General features: G+C 39.9%; 1 protein-coding gene across 1 annotated transcript in view; it reads left to right on the plus strand.

Moving 5' to 3' along the window:
* The window catches only part of PSPC1 (paraspeckle component 1), a 75,919-nt gene extending 56,465 nt beyond the window's left edge, over nt 1–19,454 (plus strand). Inside the window, exons 7-9 of the transcript XR_008701006.1 lie at nt 17,409–17,504; nt 18,137–18,244; nt 19,333–19,454. The gene's annotated coding sequence lies outside the window, so the exon portion shown is untranslated. The remainder of the gene's footprint in view (nt 1–17,408; nt 17,505–18,136; nt 18,245–19,332) is intronic.
* The last annotated feature ends 1,677 nt before the right edge of the window (nt 19,455–21,131 follow it).

A 21,131-nucleotide genomic window follows, 5' to 3' on the forward strand; every position in this document is an offset into this window, starting at 1 on the left:
AGAAAACTGCTGATCTTTACTTCCCATCCTGGTGAATATGAATAGAATGATACTATTTTGATGAAATAATGGGTTTTGTAAGTGAGCTCATCTTTTGCTTTTCCAGATTGAGGATAAAGTTTTGATAAATTATTTTTTCTAAGACCATGTGTATATTTACTAAATGTAATTTATTTTGCTTTGCAGCTTCAATTTTTATTACGCACTTTAGTGATACCCATCTGGCAGTTTAGTAAATGAGAATTGTTAAGTAATTTTAGGTGGAGTTATAACCTGCTTTGTGAGACCTTACAGTGATATATATGTATGCTACATATATTGATCTATATGTATGCTACATATATATGTGATTTAAAAGTCTATTTAAAATTATATAGTATGTTGAAATAATCAAACTGGTTCATATGAGAGCACATAGTTAATATACTGACAGTAATTTCTTCCAAACAATTGTGACTATGTTAGTGCAAAGAAATAATCGCCTAGGTTGCAGCCTTCTAAATATCTTGGAATATAGTTTGTAGAACATTGTGGTATATGTTAGTTAAGAATATCTGTGCAAAGCAAACAAGTGTGGAGACTTGTTTCTCCTTGTAATCCAGCTGTCTCCTAGGTGCCTCTCTGTCCTGCTTCCCACCAGACTAATAACCCTGACACCAGAAATCCACTTCGACCAAGCTTTTTTTTCTTTTATGAGCCAGAAATGGGTGTGGGTCCAGGAATGAGTGTTAACTGTGGTCTAGGAAGTCGTCATACCCACAGACCCCATTAAGGAGTCAGATTCCTTGCTCCTTTGGAGTCCAGGACTTAAGAGGCTCAACTTCTATCCTAGGGTGGCTTGTTAACCTGTTTTTCAAACAAATTCTCATGCACGTCAATGAGAGGAAGGCTTTGTTTCATCCATCCTTTAAAGCAAATTTATATAGATTTCTAAATATATTTGTTTTTCCTGTTTAAATGTTTATTGCTAGTTTTCTTCAGCCAAGAATTGAAGTCCTGTGGCTGGCAGTCCTTGAAAGTGAAAGTGAAGTTGCTCAGTCCTGTCTTGAGTCTTTACGACCCCATGGATCAGGCAAGAATACTGGAGTGGGTTGCCATTTCCTTCTGCAGGAAATCTTCCTGATCCAGGGATTGAACCCAGGTCTCCCACCCTGTAGGCAGACGTTTTACCATCTGAGCCACCAGGGAAGTCCTTGGACATCTACAAAAGTCAGCACTTAACTATTTTTAGGCATATGAATGCAGAAAAATGATAAATTTTGAAGAAGGAAACTGTCTTGGGTTTCTGTTTATAGTTTTTATATTACTGTAGTTTTTGGATTCAGACTTGCCCTTTGCTTCTTACAGCCCTCCACCATTATCTTTCCAGGAAGCCATCAAAGTTTTATGATGTGTTGTTGTTATTTAGATTTATGCATAATGATTTATTAGGAAAATTTAAGAGACCTTGTTTTTTTGCTTGTTAGCTGTATATTATGCTTAATGGGCCTTTATCTTGAGCCATTAAATCTTGTATATTATATGTAGGAGGAAGATCAGAAGTTCTTGGAAAATGACATGTTCCAAATTTGGGGGCTGTGAAGTACAATATAGAAAATACCTATTCAGATTCTTAATTTCTGCTTTGCAATGTAATGTGTTTATATTTCAGGAAGACTAAATTTAATATATATCCTAGTGTTTGTGCTTCAAGTGTTAGAGATAAGGTAAGCCAAGTTATTCAAATTATGATCTTTTAGACAATGACTGGATGATTTCTCTGGGTTAAAAACACAGATCTGATAATTTGAATTATCTTGTAATTAGTTGAACAATATGGAAGAACACTGCCTGACACAACATGTCCAGTCATTCTTTTTTTTTTAGGTCATATCCATATAATACATATACTAAATAATTTAGCAACATGTAAACAAGACTGATTTCAGCAGTTGGATATTGGCAGTAGTGTCCCGCAGCCTGGGTACTGCAGAGACAGCTGTGCCAAAGGCAGTCCTGCCCTCGGCTCTCTGGCATTTGCATTCTAGGTCTGAAGACACTCAGTGACAGATAGTTGAGATGACTAGAGAAAATGATAGCTGTTTTATTAAAGGAGACTGGAAAATGACCATCTCAGGAGATAAAGGGACAGAACCCTCTTAAATGTAGTCTGTACTGATAAAACAGAGTTGTGGTCGAGTGAGTGGTACAGTCAGTCCGCTGTGGTAGCTGCACTGTTCCATGTGGCGTCCACAGGTTGCTGTTGAGTCTTTGGAACAGGACTGGTGAGTCTGGGACTGGGTTTTAATTGCATTATAATTAACTTAAATTCGGTTATCAATGCAGTAGTAAGCATATTTGGAGTAATTTGGATATGTGAATTTACTTTTGCATCTTAAGTTTAATGAAACATATATAAGTATTGAAGAAAATTTGCCATTTGAAGTAGATGTGTAAAATAGTCACAAAATTGCAGAGACAGTAGAAAGAAAGAATAAACTATCTCAACTTTTCATATGACTACTTGTTGGATTGGTAATATTTTGGATATATTCAGTTAAATAAAGTTTACTATGAAGCTAATTTCATCTGCTTTTTTTCCCCCTTCAATGTTGCTTTTATGAAATTTAGAATTTCTTTTGTTGTTTGCATTATTTTTCTTCTGGGAAATGCTGGTCTAGGATAGTAACTGTCAAATTCTGTTATTTTCCTTACATGATTGTAGTCCTCGAATCCTGTTACATGGCCTGTAGTTATGAATCTGTTTATTTTTATCTTTTAAAAAGAATAACTTGAGGTTGAGGGTTTGCTGAGTGTATGCTCACCATGAGGTGTCAGGGTGGGACAGCGTTCCTGTATGATCAGTTGGTGTTTGTGCAGGAGTGGCCAGCGCGGCTGAACTCCCAGTTCTTAGGAAGTAGCGACACACGATTTACTCCCTTTACTTTTGTATGTTATCTATCTGACACTTTCTTTATAAAATATTTACTCTTAACTCCTGAAGACACTTTGTCATGTAAGATTTCTCCTAAAACTTTGTGAAATTTTCATTTATTTACTCCATTTAATCTAGGATGTCATTTCTGAGAAAGTTAAGGACCTTATCTGTCAATTAGTCATATATTTTCAGTTCCTAGCAAGTCCTTACTAAATGTTTAGTGGATGAATGACACCAACTATAAGACAGACTCTGTATTCACTAATGAGAATACAGAAATGAACAAAATATGGCACCTTCTTGGGATTAAGCAAACTGTTAGGCCAGTTGATACTAATGAAACAATTAGGAAGTGCTCTGGAAACCCAGAAGCGAATATCCACTCATGTTGGGAAGATTTCACTAAGATGATCATTTTTGAGCAGGACTTAAAGGTGAGTAAGTAAGTGCCCAGGGTAGACTTTTAGGTGGGAGTTGGAGAGAGGACTCTGGGGCAATGAGTAGTTAACAAGAAGCTATCCAGGGCCAGGAGTCAGGGTGGAGAAGTGAAGATTGCTAAGTTTTGAGTTTGAGGTGAGGAGGGGTCAGGACAGTAGTGGCTAGGTCATAAATGGAAAGCCAGGTGACCACATAGACCATTGATTCCCTACCCCCACTTCCCAGCTACACATGCTCCTTGACAGGATCTTTAGTATTTATGAGGGTTGTTCAGATTACAGCTAAGTATTTTACACATAGAGTGCAGTTTGAGACCACAGTTGGCCCTTGTGTCCCTGGATTCTGTATCCACATGTTCAACTAACAGTTGACTGAAAAGTGTGGGGGTGGGAGGGGTAGGGAATTCCAGAAAGTTCCAAAAATTGAAACTTGAATTTGTCATAGACAACTATTTACATAACATTTACATTATATTTGGTATTGTAAGTGATCTAAAGATACTTACCATATAGGAGGATAAACATGATTTATATTCAAATGCTTTGCCATATTATAGTGGATTTTGGTGTTTTGAGGGGGTTCTGGAACCAGCCCCCTGCGCATGCCCAGGGCTGACTGCAGTGATCTGATGGGAGCAGGAGGTTAGGGTGCTGGTGACCTTGCGGTGTCTGGTCTGAGTGCTGGGCCAGTGGTGATAACGTTTGCTGAGACACGGAAGGTAAGTGCTCAGGACTGGGCATGGGGTGTAGCTGATTGAGGGAGAGAATGGCTGTCCACTGGGTTTTGTAATATTGTGGATTTGAGTTCCTACAGTGGTTTTTGGGGTTTTAAAGACTGTATAAAGCTTCTCTGTCTGGTGAACAGTGACCTAGAAAGGCCTTGTCATTTACAGGCTGGTCCTGCTTTTACTGTCCCTCTTGCAGTTATTCTCCATATAATATCCTGTGCTTCCTTCTAAAAGGCTCCTACCCTGTGCCAGATGCAGTAGTTCTGTCTGAACAGAGCCCCTGCTGTCTTGTTGGCCATGGGCATTATTTGACCTGCTCTCGTGTTTCCGTCCCACCATCCTTCTGCCCTTGCTCACTGAGCCCTGAGATAGCACCTGTTTCCCTGGGTCTCTGAGGAGGACCCTTTCCCCACAGAGCTAGACCACTTCTCCTCATTACTGTCACCTCGTCAGTGTGTGATGCTTGTTTGTCTGTTGTACCTGCCTTTTACTTATCTTTTATCAATGTTCCCAGTATCATGGCACAGTTGGCACTTCTATTTCTTGAACTGGTCTGAGGAGATATCCAGGAGGAAATGGCATAGACTTGAGAGTTTGCAGCTCATGTGTGTGGATGAGCCTCCCAGGTTGCTTATTCATTCAGTAGATAGTTTTTAAGCAGCTTTTGTCTTAGCCTGTGTGTAAATAATGAAGAAAACAGACTTGGTCTCTCCCTGCTGTGAGCTTGGAGTCTGGTGAATGGTGAGGGAAACGGGGTGAGAACTGGCAAGTTCTTAGCTGTCATCACAGTGGGGAGTTAGAGCAAGAAGAGCAGGCAGAACATTGAGCAAAGCTGCATGTGTAATAGAATTTGGGAGACTATATGCCCTTACATACATCTATAGAAATATGTCTAAAAAGAAAGAGTGAGGAGCTAGGAAAGAAGGGAGAATGTAAAGGGAGTGATTTGGGACGGACAGGAGAGCCTGGGGAGGCGAGGTTGCTGGTACCAGTTCTAACTTAAAAAGGCTCTCACTGCAGTTTTGTGAGTGGCTGAGCTCCGTGCAATGGAGGTTGGTGCCGGAGGAGCCCCAGGCATTCATGAGAAAGGGCAGCAGGTTGCCATTGTCCTCTCCAGGAGAGTCTGGTGTTCTCTAATTGAGTGTCAACCAAAGGCTGCTGGTTTTTGAAGGTTCCGTTCTTTTTTTCCTGGCATTGGTATGGCCTGGAGAGAAGGGGACAAGTGGACCAGAACAGCTCGTCAGGAAGCGTGATCGTCATTGTGTGCTCCAGCGGACACGGATGGTGATGGTGATAATTCCTCCAGTGACTGCACTGTCAGGTGGCTCCGTGGTTATGGTTTCCAGGAGAAATAGTTCCGTAATGCTCTGTTTTGAAGGGAATAATTGTTCCTCTCAGGCTTTGTTTAGTAAGTTAGGTATTGTATCAAAAAAGATTGAGATATTAGTTTGTACAAATATTGGGAGGAGAAAAAGCATGTAATACGTAATTTGAAGAATTTTCTCTCTTTTGGTCTTTTGTGTTGTTAATTCCTATTATTCAAGGGTGAATCATTATTCCATACCCTGATTAAGGCTGCTGGCTCCCTTTCACTGCACCCTGTTTTCCCTTGTTTGCTTCTGTTATTGTGGTCTTTTGGTTAACATTTATTACTGTTCAGTTGGATGGATTCTGGGGATTTTTAAAATTACTTATAGTCATTGTTTGCTTTTCTGGGTTGCCTTTGAGATGGTGTTTTGAAATGTTTATATAGTAAACTTAACTGTATAGTGATAAGACTTAGTCCCTGCATTTTGGCTTCTGTAAGTCTTGTGACTAGGTGCTTTATGGTGAAGACAGATTTAACGTGGGCAGAGTATGAAGAGCGGATGGGGTGCCACCACCTGGGAACCTGCAAGCAGCAGTTTTCCGTTTTGAGATTTCTTTGCTCCTGACGTCAGAGCTGCTGAAAAGTTGGGAGATAAATGCAGTTGGAGAGGATCAAAAATTTTTTCTAGTTTACAATATAGTGCCATTTCAGGTAAAAATCAGCATGTTACAGTTGTGCGTATATTGTCCTAACTTGTAATGAAGGTCAAATAAATATAATCAAGTTGAGTTAGAGGTTTAATTTTTTTATATATATAGCAAATATGTAGTATTTGAAATACAAATATGTTTTAATACATTTATTTGAATTAAGGTTCAATTTCTTGCCTTTATACTTACTAGTGTAGAAAGAGAATTGTTTTTTAAGACCAATTAATTAGGTGTTCGGACTATCTGTTTTTCATAAAATGTTCCCAGTGCCCTTTATCTTGAACATTGCCTCAGTTTCCCTTGCTCCTCATCGCCGTCTTTACGTGGCGCCCTCTGGAGGCCGGCCTTGTCTGCGCCCACCCGAGCTGTCAGAACAGCCGCGGCAGCCCTGGGCCCCTTGGCGCTCCAGGGCTCTGCTGCATCCATGTGTTCCTCTTGGCATGTGCTCGGCAAGATCAGCATTAAGTGAACCCTGGACAGTTCATCGTGACCGTTAACGACAATTCTCTTCCAGTTTGTCCTTTACTAGTTCTTTTCTTTTGGACAGTGTGTGAGCGCACGTACACTCAGCATGGGTGCTAGTGCCACAGTGAATTTTGCAATGAATTTTATCACATCATGATGTAGGTATTAAAAATACGAATTTAATGTAGACATTTTATTGCTGTCATGATACTTGGATATATGCTACTACTACATTTTTCAATAAAATAAATGATTTTTTAAAAACCGTATAGGGCTCACAAATGAATTGTAAGGGATCACATTATTGTTAGATGTGGATAAAGCCTAGGTATTCACTAGAAGTGGCTGGTGATTCTGAATCATTGGCTCCAAAGAAGGTCTATTAGCTCCATACGAAAAGGGTTTGCTTCATTTAAGGTCAAGGAGCCAGTGTTGGGTGGACACAAGGTGTTTATGTTTTTGAGCAACTTCAGCTCTTGCGGTTCGAGTGCAGCACAGGAACTAGAGTGCAGTGCAGGGACGGCTGGTGAACACCAGCAGGGTTGAGATTGGTCATATCTGCATGAATTGGGAAGCAGAAGGGAGAATTCAAGAGAGTGTGTGTGAATACACAATAAGTCTTGGAGTGTTGTTATCAGGAAAGAGTGTACCTTGTGCTGGGCTTATTAGAGTGTGTGCTCATGAAATAATCACCTGCTGTGTGCACAGTTCAGTGGCAGTGCTGGGGACACTTGGCAACTTGGTATAGTACACATGAAACCTGTTCAGAATTGTTACAGGGAGTTTGGAGAAGAGAAATGGATAAGATAAACTAGTTGGGAAAGATATGCATACTATGAATGAGAAGGGAATGTTTTTGTTCAGGGCAGGAGGGTTAGAGGACCCTTCAGAACATAACGGGAGAGTTACTTCATGAGTGTGTCCAAGGTTTGGGGAGGTAGAGATGTCCCAGTATTGTCTCCAGGGTGAGTTGCATCTTGTTTCAGGAGCAGGTGGTATCAAAGAGGACTCGGTATGAACAAAGCTGTGTGAAGTGAGAAGTTAGCCAAAGTGAGAATGGAAAACTAGTCAGCTCTTACAATCCATGATAACGACAAGAAGTGTATTGGCAAGAGAGTAAGTCCTGAGATTTGTATCTCATAAAGGTTATCTGGATTGTGGAAGGACAACTTTGGTTAAACTCAGACTGCAGGCCAGACAGCCTGTTGAGATCAGGAAAAGGATTGGAGAATAAAAGTAGGAATCAAACCAAGATATATCATTGAATTACAGAATGATCAGAAGGTGGTGGTTAATTGAATGTTGGGGGGGTTATGTGGAAGAAAGGCAAGATTGACTGGTTTTGAACCCCAAATCCGGTATACCATTTTGGTGCCACCAACTTACAGGAACAGAGCAGTGAGGTCAGGATGGAGCTCTTCAAGTTCTTGTGACATCTAGAAAGGGTGCTGAGTATGGAAAATCATTCAGCTTAGGAAATGATCTCGGCTTGAGAATTTTGAGAGTCATCAACAGTGAGCACCAATTGATAAAGTGTGAAGCAGATAGTTGACCAGTGCACATGTATATAGTTTAGGGGCTGATGTTTAGGGGCTGATACACCCTTCACACATCTCTGTGGATGTTTAGGTTGAATTTGAAGGCTTTGGTGAACTGAGTCTTCTACTGAAATACAGCTAAACCTTTAAGGCTCCATAGAATACTGCCATTGTATTCATTAGAAATGCACACTTGAATAACTTACTTAATTCATACTTGGTTAATGGCCAGCATTAGACAGTGTGGAAACCAGAGGTGGAATAAGCCCTGTTTAGTGCAGGCTGTGTACTGTAGCAGTTCTCAAGTCCTTGGAGACCTGGAAATTCTTTGTCACACCATTGTGTATTAGAAAGCATTAACATCTCATAAAAATCAAGAGGCCTTCAAATACTGTTGATGCATAAACTAATTCAGTATATTTTGAGTTTCTGAATAATATGCATCTAATACACAAACACGGAGATCCAGATTGGTGCACAGTGAAACTTTCTTGCTACTGTCTGCACTTCACCCAGTTTCTCTGTCCAGGAGCAGCCATGGTTACCATTTCTTGTGCATCCATCTGGAAGGTTTTGTGCATTCACAGGCATGTTTGTTTACATTCTAAATACATATGCAAGCAACTACACACTCCTATTAATCATCTCACAATATTCTATTTTCAATGTTCTAAATGATCCCTCACTCTTGTACTTATTGGTAGGTCATAGGTGTGTGTACCAGATCTTTTGGGGATAGTGTTTCATTGATTCTTTTTTTTTCCCCGTTATATGCTCTGTAGCATGTTGTTGGGTACACAGAATAGAGACTGTGTGTGACTATGTCTGTAGGACACAGAGTACTAGGCCATTGGGTATGTGTGGTTTTGGGGTCTTCTTTTTTTTCTTTTGATTGTGCTGGGTCTTTGTTGCTACGTGGACTTTTTTCTCTAGTTGTGGTGCTTGGTCTCCTCATTGCGGTGGCTTTTCTTGTTGAAGAGTATGGGTTCTAGGGCATGGGCTTCAGTAGAGAACATAGGCTCAGTAGTTGTGGCACAGGGACTTAGTTGCTTCGTGGCATGTGGTATCTTCTGAGATCAGGGAATGAACCCATGTTTCCTGCATTGGCAGGCAGATTGTTTACCACTGAGCCACCAGGGAAGCCCAGGTATGTGTGTTTTTAATGTTTTTTTTCAGATGCTGCCTGTCCTTATTGTGGACAGTGGCAACTTAACGTTACCCCCAGCAGTCCTTAGCTGAGGGCATAAACTCAGTAAATGTCAAATGTTGATAGGAAATAATGGCATCTTTGCAGGTGATGGTAAAAGTCTTAGAAGAGAAATTATATGATTGAACTGGGGAGAGCTAATGGGTCAGTGTATTAACAGTGGTGTGCTTGACTTGAAGTTCACTTCTTAAATAGCATGAGTAGGAAGAACTGGGAATTCTTTATTCTAGAAGAATCCTCCCTCTCTTTGCTGTTGATATTAAAATTTCACTTTGAATTTAAAATCTGATATTACTTGGAAATACTGGAGGGGGAGATATACTTCATTTATAAACCAAAAAGGGTGGAGTCCCTAAGCTATATTTTAAGTTTTATGTAAAATTAATAAAATGTTCAGAAACACTATGTTCATTCCCAAAGGACTGCAGTTTGTTATTCAATGAATTATTATATAAATTGAACATTGTATAACAAAGTGAAATGACTTTTTTAATTAAAAATTTTCTGTCTCTTAAGGTAGTAATAATTACATGTATGTTGTATACTGAGTAGTTTGCTCTTTGAAAACATTGGAATGTCCTTGGTCACAGGTCACTTTCCCAGTATCCACTGTCATGATGAGTGTTCTCTCCATGGTGTTTGTTCCCTTATGCGTGGTGGTTATTAGTGCAGGTGAGCAGTGTTCTTGAACATGTGGTGTGGCCTTGCTGGTGCTGGGGCTGCAGCTGGGATCCACATCACTGGGGGCAGTGGGAGGGGGCGGGTTGTCCACTTAGCCAGGACAGCCCCGGAGGTTTTCCTGAAGATAGGTGGCGGCTCTTGAGCCTATATGAATGACAGGAGGAGGAGGCTTGGGAGGTTAGAGGTTGAAGGTGAGCCCTGTTCAAGCTGAGGGGTACCATTTACAGCAAGGAAGGGACTGTGGCTGGAATTGAGTGAACCGAGGGTTCTTACCCCTCTTTCCTCCCATTTTTGTCTGACTGAAGCCCTCAACTGTCCTAGTCAGTGAAATTTTAGCACCACAGATAGCTGTTTGTATATTGTATTTGTGCTTTATACATAAAATTTAAAATTTTTGCTGACCAACTAATTTTCTCCCTCTTGGGAGCAGTTCTGGCCCATTGAGAACACAAGTCTAGAGCCACGTATGTGGAGGCCATGAGACTTACTTGATGAAATGAGAAGCCAGAGAAAAGGCTTGGGCTGGGCTGGGCTGGGCAGTGATGCAACCTGGTTTGTGCTAACAAAGGTCCATCTAGTCAAAGCTATGGTTTTTCCAGTACTCATGTATGGATGTGAGAGTCGAACTGTAAAGAAAGCTGAGTGCTGAAGAATTGATGCTTTTGAACTGTGGTGTTGAATGAGGAATACTCTTGAGAGTCCCAAGCAAGGGGATCCAACCAGTCCATCCTAAAGGAGATCAGTCCTGAATATTCATTGGAAGGACTGATGCTGAAACTGAAACTCCAATACTTTGGCCACCTGATGCGAAGAACTGACTCACTGGAAAAGACCTTGATGCTGGGAAAGATTAAAGGTGAGAGGAGAAGGGCACAACAGGGGATGAGATGGTTGGATGGCATCACCGACTCGATGGACACGAGTTTGAGTAAGCTCCAGGAGTTGGTGATGGACAGATAAGCCTGGCATGCTGCCGTCCATGGGGTCGCAGAGAGTTGGACGTGTCTGAGCAACTGAACTGACCTGACCTGAAAGGCTTGTAGCAGCTGATGAAGGACTTGACTGAAGGAGAGCCCAGGATGCAAGCAACAGGCAGACCAGTGACAAAGAAAAGGGAAGGGGAGCTGGGCTTGGTCCACATAGGCTTTCGATGACTCGGATGCAGTGGGCTCAGCTTTGATGGTCATCAAAGGTGTCTACTGTTGAGGGGAGCTCATCTTTGGGCCTCAGTGAGGTTTAGCCAGGAAACAACAGAGAGTGTAGAGTCTGATTTTCATCCTTGAAGCCATTTAAATTTTCTATTTTTCAGTCACTTGGATGTAGCTAGATGATCCCACACACACAAATTGAGAATGTTCAAAACTCCAGATTTGTTTCAACTTTTTGTTTTGTCTCAGCAGGAACATGCCCCTATATCTTGTGCCTTTCGTTCCAGATTTTTTTCTGGGGCGGGAAAGGGGGGGATCTGTTTAAAAGCCTGCCTTCTCTTTTTTTGTTTTACTGCAGTAGCAGTGTTCATGCATTAGTATGTGTACAGTTTAAGTTGAATACTGTTTGGAGTAAAGTGGTTCTGGAGCAGTTTATTGAGGGACACTGGTATGATGAGTTGAGGCTCTAAAGGGGTTCTTGCTGCCCTGCCCACCTTGCTTTGTGAAATCAGTTAGCAGGCAGCTTTCCAGGATCTCACTGGAGTTCTTGGAAGTCACAGCGAGATATTTTTAATATGTCTTTGTAAGTCCTCATGGTGACCAAAAAGGGGAAATACGATAGCATATATAGTCTAAAAAGGTACTCAAGGGAGTGCCGAGGTGCCCACACATTTCTGTAGTTCCTGTGGTGCTTTGTGAAGGTTTGTGAGGTCGTTGGCCAAGTGGTGGGACATCAAGCAGCCCTCCTAGCACTTGCTGAGGTGAGCATGTTGCATGTTCAGATGTTGTGGAGACATAAAAAGTTTGAGAAGTGAGATTTATGATGGGTGATTTTATGGTGTTTTTTTTTTTAATGCCTTGTTTTTATGTTTTCTAGTCATCTAGTTTGCAGAGTGTGAATTTCTCAAACTCCCCAACAATCAAAAAAATTTTGTGCTTTTAAAAAATGTGACACAGGATTTTTAAAAATCTCTCCCATTTTTAGACTTTTCAGCCCCCTTTTTTTTTCCTTCAGAAGAAATGGTTGGAATCTTGTGCAGTGCTTATGAACAGAGCATGAAGACATTTAACCACCTCAGTGTATTGAGTTGGCCAAAAAGTTCATTTAGATTTTTTTCTGTAAGCTATTATGGAGAACCCAAACAGACGTTTTTTTTGCCTGCTGAATTTTCAGGGAAATACTGTTTGGGACACACTAACTCAGCAGTTCCCGTGAGAGGGGCTTGGTAGGTGGCACCCAGAGTGAAAGAGCGTCTCTGAAATGGTGACCCTCCAGCCACCTCACTGAGGTCGCTCAGCACTTATTTCCACCTTGTATTTAAGTAGATGATCAACTCACAACAGTGCACATTAAACTTGTTTCATGTTTTGGGGTTGCAAGAGAGTCGGACACAACTGAGCAACTAAAGAATGACGTCTCCTAAGTACAGCATTGTGATATTATTCACTGCATATGAATGCATAATGGGTTCTGCAAGAAATGCATTTCCTAGTTTGTTCATTTACATGGTATCTTCAATGTTAGATGCTGTGTTTAAATGGTTTGAAGTATATGTTGAAAAAACTGTTGACTGTCATTTGATAGTTCATTCTATTTCCTTTTCATTATATGTGAACATGGTTAATTTGTGAAGTAACTACTGTGGGATTCTTTGTGACAGTAATGTATTTGGAATATTGAATTTTTAAAGAAAACAGTGGAGGCTGAACAAGTAATGTCATCTTGAGCAAAAAACACAATTTATTGTTGCTGTAGCTGAACTTGCTTTTAAAACTTAACCTGAGTATACGACCACAGAGGCCGGTTTTCTTTGGCTTTTTTGGGGAGGAAACTTGAGAAATACTATCGCAACCCGATAATGCTGCTGGGCTTTTTCCCTTTAAAATTTCATTTTTTTGCTGTGCTGAGTCTTCCTTGCTGCGTGTGTTTTTTTTTAGTTCCAAAGAGCAGGGGCTGTCCTCCAGGTGGAGTGCATGGGCTTCTCTGTGGAGCACAGGCTCTGGCGTGTGTAGGCTACAGTTGTTGCAGCTTGTGAGCTCAGGCGTGTGGTACAGGGGCTTAGCTGCCCTGAGGCATGTGGGTTTTCCCAGACTAGGGGTTGAACCTGTGTCCTCTACATTGGCTGGCAGATTCTTAACTACAGGACCATCAGTAAAGTCCCTGGATTTTTTTTTTTTTTTTTTCACTTTTGTTTTGAAGAGTTTTGGTTTCTTTGTTTTGGGTTTTTTTTTTTTTTAACTTAAAATGCCTTTGTAGGAATTTGGGGACATAAAATTAAGTTTGACAATTTTCAGTGGTGTTTTTCAATTCCAAGGTCTTTTTTTCTCTCATGACAATCGCTTTTGCACATATGGCAGACACATACAAATCTGGGCTCTTCATAAAACTGCTATGAATGTTCTTCTGCAAATTAGTTACACATTTCATTTTTCATGGGGAAGATACCTAAGGGTGGAGTTGCTGAGTGTTGCATATGAAACAGCCAAGCAGTTTTCCAGAGTTGCTTGGCCTTGTAGCCTGAGCAGTGATGATGCCTGCAGCTCTGTATCCATGCCAGCATCAGTCCTGTCGGTATTCACTGTTGAGATGCAGGCACATTATGTTTCCCTAGTAACTTCTCATGTTGATTACCTTTTCAGATAGTTTTGGCCATTAAGGTACCTTTTTAGTGAAGCACATTTGCCTTTCTTTTACCATACTCTTAACTGCTGTTTAAAACTAGGTTGTGTAAGTTTCATTATTAGTTGATATAAAACTCACTGATCTGTGTATATAACCTATGAGACAATATATATTTTAAGTACAGATAGCTTTTAGAATTCTGAAAAGCCAGATGATGTTGGGAATCCAAAATTGAATGTTTTTATTACATATTTTTGTATAATACCAGCTGAAAGATTAAACTTACAGTTGAAAAAAATCTTATGGTGTGATATCTTCAGCATGATAACATGGGTGGAAGATCCATGAACCTGATAGAAAGTCAAAGCCTTAGGTTTTTTAAGTTTTATGGCAAATTTTCAATCCAGAAGTCATGAAAATTAGAGTCATGTTGAGAAAATGTCTACCTTCTGATGAATTCAGTCAATTGAAGGTGTATTTTCTTGTATCATGTGTTCATCAGTTTAAATTGTATTACATCAAAAAGCAGGAAGAACTTGTAAATATATATATCGTTATGTTTTTAACAGATTTACTGCTTTTACGTTTTCTTGGAAAATAATGACTTCTGAATTTTTGGTATACTGTTCTTAATCACGAACTATTTCTCTATAATCTTTGAAGACATATTCTTTGTTGCTTAAAGAGAATGTATTAGGTAACAGAATGAGATTATTTCAGTAAAGAGTACCGTACATATTTTGCCTGTTGTAAATTGCGTGGTAATAGCCTTTGGTTTATTGTTTTAGCAGCCATTATTGTGGTGTCTTTGCCATCAAGGCAGAGGATCATGTTTGGTTCTGCATAAGATCACAGAGGGGGACAATCATGAGGATGTCCCCTTTTCCGTAACTACAAACTTCAGAATTTCTCAGAAGGCGTTTGCGAGCTTGCTAATAAAGAATGTGATTCCTTTATGGTTCAATACCACAGGAGTCTGCTCCAGAGGAGAACATTACCTTTGGGGGTGATTTCTGGCAAGGTATTATTTTTCACCATGAGCCGCCATTAAAATCCTGTTTCTTCAGTTTTTACAATTGATGTGTTGTAATTGGAAGAGCTTTGTAGAGTATTCCTCAACCTCCATACTTGTTGAATTATGTAGTATTTATCTTCCATAGTAATTTCTTGCAATGTACTATTATTTATATATAATTTATATAATAGACTATGTAATAATTGACTTGTATTAACTCAGCAGAAAATGAGAATGTGAGTACTCAATCTCATTGGTACATAGTTGACTGTTAAGAATATGCCTTCTGTATTTTTAATGTTTGTTTCTTTGAGAAAAGTCATCAGAAAAGTACATGTGGTATTGGCCATTCACATTTCTGACTATGTGAAAAAAATCTTATGGTGTGGTTGGAGTCTTTTTTGTTTTCACTGTTACCAGCCATTTCAGATGTACTGGCATGGAATGTAAAATCAAACGTTAATTCTCACACAGCTTTAGTTTTTTAAAGCAACTCTGCCTACGACTTTTAAAAAATATATTTATGGGTGCTTTGTGCTGGGTAGTGGGGGCTAGTCTTCGTTGCAGTACTCGGACTTCTCATCGTGGTGGCTTCTCTCTTGAAGCACGTGGGCTCAGTATTTGTGGTACAAGAGCTTAGGTGCTCTGTAGCATATGGAATATTCCCAGACCAGGGATCAAACCTGTGTGCCTTGCATTCGCAGGCAGATTCCTATCCACTGTGAAGACCTTACAAAGTTCTGACTGAGCCTTTTATCCTAAAATTAAAAACAGATCACATTTGTCACATAGTTTTGATATACTTACAGGTTCAGATTTTAGTTAAAGAACTTTTCCTAGGGAATTCTCTCGCAGTCCAGTGGTTAGGACTTGGCACTTTCACTGACGGTCCTGGGTTTGTTGTTTGGTTGGGGAACTAATTTCCCACAAGCTTTGTGGCACTGCGAAAAAACTTATTTAAATACAATTTTTGGTTGATCTTCACATTTTGAATATTCCTCAGGATCAGAACATATTAAAAGTGTATCAAACTTTCTACATCTCCTCAGATTCTTGACTCCAAATTATGAGCATCACTGAATGGATGTGGGTAGCAGGACACCTGTGTGTGTCTTACTGGTATTGGTTACAACCCAGTGCAGAGTAAATCTGGCCACATTCGGTATGAGACTACGTCATTATTTTAGTTTTTGGTCTGTGCTGGGTCTTCGATGGTGTGTAGGCTTTCTCTAGTTGTGGAGAGTGGGGGCTATTCTCTGGTCGCAGTGGCTTCTCTAGTTGCAGAGTCCCAGCTCTAAGGTGGGTGGGCTTCAGTAGTTGTGGCACACGCAGGCTTAGTTGCCTCAGGACATGTGGGACTTCCAGACCAGGAATCGAACCTGTGTCCTGGCAGTGGATTCTTAACCACTGTACCACCAAGGAATCCCAGAGACTACTTCTTTACACAAAACTCTAGTGATTGTTTTTTAATATTGAATTAAAGGATTAAGGTAAACCACCCTTTTTAAGACTGGCAACTAGCAGTTTCTAAACTCTGGAGAGTACCTTTTTAGTTTTCAGTGTCGTTAGTGCTTTGCAAAATTTGTGGGTTCACTGAAGATAATTAAAATCTTTAGTAGTCCCGGTGTCATTGTGTCTGTAAGAGTTAAGTAATCTGGGTGTCCATTTTGATTTATTTCCATTTTTCTTCTCATCCTTGATTTTACCAAAGGTAATGTATATAGGTAATAGTTATAAAACTAATGTAGAATGCTAGTTGCAGATGGAAATAATATAAAACATAATTTTTGTTGATATATGGCATGCTTTGCTTGAAAATATATTTAAGGTTTTTAAACTGGGACTATGGAGCCTGTTGGCTGTGAATCTGTTTCACACACAAGATTTTCACATAATTTTTGCATGCTTTTGGCAGGGAGGGTGATACTTCATCCAATTCTCAGGTAATTTGAGACCTAAACGGGTTTGAAAACTACCAGTTGAGGATAGTTACTTTTGGTATATTTGGGTCACTAGTAGTAGTGAGCCTAAAACTAGTTATTTACTTCTCAATTATAACTGTGTACTACAGCACTAGCATTTCAGGGGTGCTATTAAGACACATTTCATACGGATGAGGTAACAATAAACACAAACCTGTACCCCAGCAGAAAACCTGGAGTGCATGCTGTCTTGGTAGGTAAGAAGTCATCTGATGGAGCACAGCAGGTTTTGTGTGCCCTACCTTGGAACAAGCCAAATAACATTTTGTAGATAGAATAGGAATCGGGATCCTATGTAGGATTTTGTATTATAAGCGTCATGGGGCTGTGATGAGGGAACCAGCAGTCCAGACAACAGGACCTATCTATGGAAGATGAAAACAGGACACTTTACCATCTAGGATTTAAGTGTTTTCTCTGCTGCTGAAACACAAAATTGAGCAGAATTTTAAGTCAGTTGATGTTCTTTGACGAAACAAAGAATCATGACTGAATGCACATAATCAGATGAGGTAGAGATTTAAACGGCGTCTTGGTGGAACTTAATTATTGTCATGGACTATGGGAAATGAGATAATACATATGGTTTTTAATTGATCATTTAAACTTGTTTTTAAATGGCTAAATCTGATTTTATTGTAATCCTAGGAGAAAAGGAAACATGGATGAAGCTACCTGAAATTTGGCTTCCTTTGTGAGCCCAAAGTTGAGAGCTGAGGAAAACTTGCCAGAGTTTCCTTTCAGGTCAGCCAGCACCTGCAGTTGCCACTCCTTTCATCTTCCTGATGCCAGGACTTGCTGAATGACTTGGTCCATGTGTTAGCATTAGTACAACAGTTTATGGGCGAGTTGAAACCTGTGCTTCTCTGTCTTTGTATGTGATTCAGAGGGTTGCTGCTCTTTTCTTTGTGGAAGATTTGAGGTTATTTTTAGCTCCAATTTTCCCCACTGGTAGTAATATATTGATTAGTCTTTAGGCAAGACTGGACAGGGAATAGAAATGCAATAAACAGGTCCTATTTATGCAGAAAAAAGTTCCTCCTGTTTTCTAGTCATTCTCAGCCTAAAATTTTAGTCTTGTGTCCCTTAGGAAAGCGTATAATCTTAAAAATGACTCAACATCGTAAAATCAGATTCAACCTGGGACACGAACCCCATTTTTTCCCTTGCTGCTTTCCACCTTTTAAAGAGGATTTTAGAAACAGATTTTCCAATATTTTTAAAAATTATACATAAAGTTCTTTGGAGTCGTTATGATCATTATGACAACCGTCATGAATGGTATATTGTCATCCTAATAGATCCCAAAAGTATTAAGGATATTTTTCCCTCACCCACACCCCTAATCTGGTGATTTTAATCTGTTCTTGTTACAGTGGTTTTGGGGAGCAGGAACCTCAGCCTTTCCTGATTATCGCTTGTGAGATGAGACCGATGACATCAGACCACTGGCTTAATAGGGTCCCAGGGGATCTGCATCCACAGTGAGTGAGCAGCACTGACCGGGGCCACACTTTTGGGAAATGTCACCTTTTCAAAGCATCTGAGGTCTCATGGACACACAATATAACAGCTGTTTATCAGGCTGTTATCCAGCCCTGGAATTACATTGGGTTGTTGTTCTTAAAGCTCCAAGTCAGAATCACTATCACCTGGAAACTTCCTGAAAATGCCAATTCCCAGCTCTACACATTGTCTACTGAACAGGATCTTGGGGGGTGGTGGTGTGCGGTGGGATCCAACAGTTTTTTAAAAAAATTTTCAACACACCACATGGCTTATTGGGATTTCAGGTCACTGACCAGGGCATGGTAGTGAAGGCACTGATTCTTAAGCTCTAGACCAAGGAGCTCTACTCTGCCTGCCCTCTTTAAAAATTATGTTTTTACTTTTAAAAACTTTTTTTTTTTACTGATTAATCAATTATAATTGCCCTTTGAAAATAGGTTTACAGAGAATTACTTTATACTCTGGGCATTTTGTTGGCATTAAATTTTCAAAGTGTTTTTGTACGTAGGTTCCTTACTTAAGTAAAAAAAAATACAGGTAAGAAAAAAACCTGTATGTACATAGGCCAACTGTGCTGTGATGCTGAAGATATGGTTTTATACGGCCAGTCTACTGCTTTTCATTCCAGTCTACTGCTTTTCATTCGACTTTATTTTCTGGTCAGTGAAAAGAAACTTCCTTCAAGGAAAACAGTAACTTTGACAGTTAAATAAAATGGAAGATGTATATTTAATTCTAGAAGAAGGAAGAAGTGTCTTATTTTTCTGTCAGAAATCGTACAACAGACTGCTGGGCCCCACTCTGTGACTTAGCCTTTAACAAGGTGGTGCTGCTCTGGGCTAGGGACCTGGTTTTCCAAACTCTTAAGCTACTTTTAATCTCTGTATAAGAGTTCACAACGAAATACTAGTTATAGAAAAGTTTGTATAGGTCAAATATATGACTTCAGGTGTTGAATTCTATCCCAGCAAATTATTTGTAATAGAAACCTTGTTTTTTCTTTAGAAAAATATATACTATTACTTACTATTTTTTAACAATGAATTTACTTTTTTTCCCCCAGGTGAAATCATTCTGTGGGAGAAATTCATGACAAGGGAGAAATGAGCCAGAAGAATCTTGTTTTATTTTTCAATTTATTACCACTGGATTATAAACAACCTATGGATAGATGAGCAGTCATGACACTTTATCCAGGTTTGTTTTCCTCAACTGTATACCTTCCCCTGGCACACTGACTACAACTAGAAATTGTTGTAGATTTAAAAAAAAAATATACCCCAAGTAACCCACAATTTTGGGTTAGTGCCCAAGACAAAGGAACTACTTATAAGTTTTTCTTTGTTCAAGTGAAAAGAATCATGTTTTTACTGACATGTATCTTGGCCCAAGGGAAGGAAGTAGTGAGACATGAATCAAGACAGAGACTGTGGGAGAGCTTCTGCAAGTCAGCTTCTTCCACAAAATGATGGCAGACAGGAGGGTGGTTCTTGGGGAGCTCAGGGTGAGTGTGTCTTGACTAGATTGTGGACCTCACCATTGTTATTATTACCATTTTCCAGCCCACGAATAAAGCTCTTTTGTACCAGTTGGAAGAAGTCAGGCCTGGAAACGCCAGGTTTGCCTGGAAAAGAGCTTCATCGCCTGCAGGTTGGCAGAGGGAAGTGGTGTAGACGCCCTCAGTGTCCTGAGCTTACCTAGCAATGTTTTTCAGAATAACTTAAAAGGGTTTGTACTGTGAAACAGATTTTACTGCATTCATGAAATTTTCCTAAATTCTCAAAGACTTTATATATTTGGCCATGTGGGATCTTAATTCCCTGATTGGGAATTGAACCTCCACCCCCTGCATTGGAAGCATGGAGTCTTAACCACTGGACTGCCAGGCAAGTCTCAAAATTTTCTGAATTCTTATTTTGTAAATAATGTTTTGTTATTATTCCCTAACCCTAAAACACTCTAAAGTCTGTCAACTTTCTCTATGCTAAAGTCTTACTACTAAATAAACTAGCAAATTTTCATATGACTTAAATCTGGAAGTGTAACAGTTCCAAGATGAATTTTAAAAGTAGCACTTGAGCTTCAAATTTAAACTTCCTGACATTCCACTTAAGAAATTCTACAAATTTAAGGAGTTGAGAATGTCTAGCAAAGGCAGTAACTGCCCATCCAGCCATACTTCAGCATTTATTGGTAGGTATATTAGGTACTTTTCTTTGGTGCTGGTACCCTAAACAAGGATGTATAATGTGCTTTCTGTTGGAGTCACATTCATGAGAGTTGACCAGTTCTGCATTATGTCCTTACCTCAGTATATACACTGCTAAGTCACTTCAGTCGTGTCCGACTCTGTGTGACCCCAGAGACGGCAGCCCACCAGGCTCCCCCATCCCTGGGATTCTCCAGGCAAGAACACTGGAGTGGGTTGCCATTTCCTTCTCCCAGTATATACACTGGAAAGTAGTAATTGCTGAGGAGTCACGGTTTTTAGAGTTAAGAGAAAACTGAAGTAGAAAAATGTGTACTAATGGCTCTTCAGTGAGTCTGGATAATGAGCAATGCAATCCCGTTGTAGTTGAGATCTCCTGTGGCCCTAAGCTTAGTTGTAGTTATGGGGCTTGAGATAGCTTTGGTTTATACTCAGTAGTAGTAGCAGCAAATCTGCAAACCTTTGATAAGGTACTGCTTGAGAATTGGGTTTTTTCAGAGCAATCATTATATACACATATGGAAGTATTAACTGATCTGATCTAATCAGCTGCCTTGTCAGTTGGCAGTTGAGAGGTTCAAGACCTCGTCATCCTTAAGCCACAAGGGTCAGAATTTCCCCACCCAAGAGCACATCTGCTTAGGTTCACCTAC

The sequence above is a fragment of the Bubalus kerabau genome, chromosome 12 (assembly GCF_029407905.1).
Source record: "Bubalus kerabau isolate K-KA32 ecotype Philippines breed swamp buffalo chromosome 12, PCC_UOA_SB_1v2, whole genome shotgun sequence".
NCBI lineage: Eukaryota > Metazoa > Chordata > Mammalia > Artiodactyla > Bovidae > Bubalus > Bubalus kerabau.